The sequence below is a fragment of the Schistocerca piceifrons genome, chromosome 2 (assembly GCF_021461385.2).
Source record: "Schistocerca piceifrons isolate TAMUIC-IGC-003096 chromosome 2, iqSchPice1.1, whole genome shotgun sequence".
NCBI lineage: Eukaryota > Metazoa > Arthropoda > Insecta > Orthoptera > Acrididae > Schistocerca > Schistocerca piceifrons.
Genome location: NC_060139.1, coordinates 631,533,461 through 631,534,563, shown reverse-complemented (window position 1 = coordinate 631,534,563; position 1,103 = coordinate 631,533,461). Strand labels below are relative to the sequence as shown.

At 46.2% G+C, this 1,103-nt stretch overlaps 1 pseudogene; it reads right to left on the bottom strand.

Annotated features, from left to right (window-relative positions):
- Positions 1–307: 307 nt before the first annotated feature.
- On the bottom strand, positions 308–426 carry LOC124778039 (annotated as a pseudogene).
- Positions 427–1,103: the final 677 nt, after the last annotated feature.

Below are 1,103 nucleotides of genomic sequence, written 5' to 3'. Positions count from 1 at the left end.
ATTTTGATTATCAAATACGCCGGGAGAAACTCAAGAATCACATTTCACATTCTGACTGCTTACAGTGTCATATTTTCAACTGGTGGCAGAAAGTGGAACTATTACTGTTTTCAGCCTATGATAGCCCAATGGTACTGGTCGGCAGGTGTGTATTCCTCTGCCCTTGGGCGTCACCGGATGTGGCAACGGAAAGGCATATGCTTCGCACATCGCTCTCCTGGTCGTTGACAGTTTTCGTTACCGTAGCCGCTACTCCTCGGTCAAGTACCTCCTCAATTGGCCTCACAAGGGCTGAGTGCACCCCGTTTGCCAACAGCACACGGAAGACCCGGACAGTGACCCATCCAAATGCTAGCCAAGACCAACAGCGCTTAACTTCAGTGATCTGATGGGAACCGGTGTCACCACTGCGGCAAGGCCGTTGGCCGATTCGGTGCTTTCCATATGAAAACAAATTAAACTTTGCCAACAAAGCTTTTCTTAGCAAGTCGAAGCATGTTCACAGTTTTGAAAAATAGAAAAAAAGCGTCATCGAACCTAATATTCAGAGTGGATGATTATGGCACACAAGAAGGGAAAGAAAGCATTTCGAGCTGTAGCTCTATATATCGCACAGCATCGTCATGAGGAACATGTAAATCTGTAATGTTATGGGTTTCTAACACAGATATATACCATTCCTATTTCGTAAAAAAAAGTTGTCTGGCTTAGGATGTAGTAGTATTAGTGCTCATCACCATTCAGTTGTAGAACGTGGATGCTGTTTGCGTTATTTGCAGTCTAAAAATAAATTAGATTCGCATTTTTGACTGTGCGCAGTTTAAGCCACTCAACAGTATAATTTCTAGTGGCAAGAATGGGTATTTAAAACTGTAACATTACGAATGTGTGGACGAGTTATTCGTCCACCTAGGGCTGGTACTGAGGAGAACGGAATTTGCTTGCTGGGCTGGGTGCGAGTCGGCGGGACGAGGACGTCGCGCGGCAGCCCCAGGCGAGCTAGGTGCAAGGACAAGGAGAGCGTTCCGGAAATGTGTAAATCCGAAAGCTGGGGATTTGGACGGCTTATACTCACATGCCCTGTGTGCAGGAGAGGCACCAAA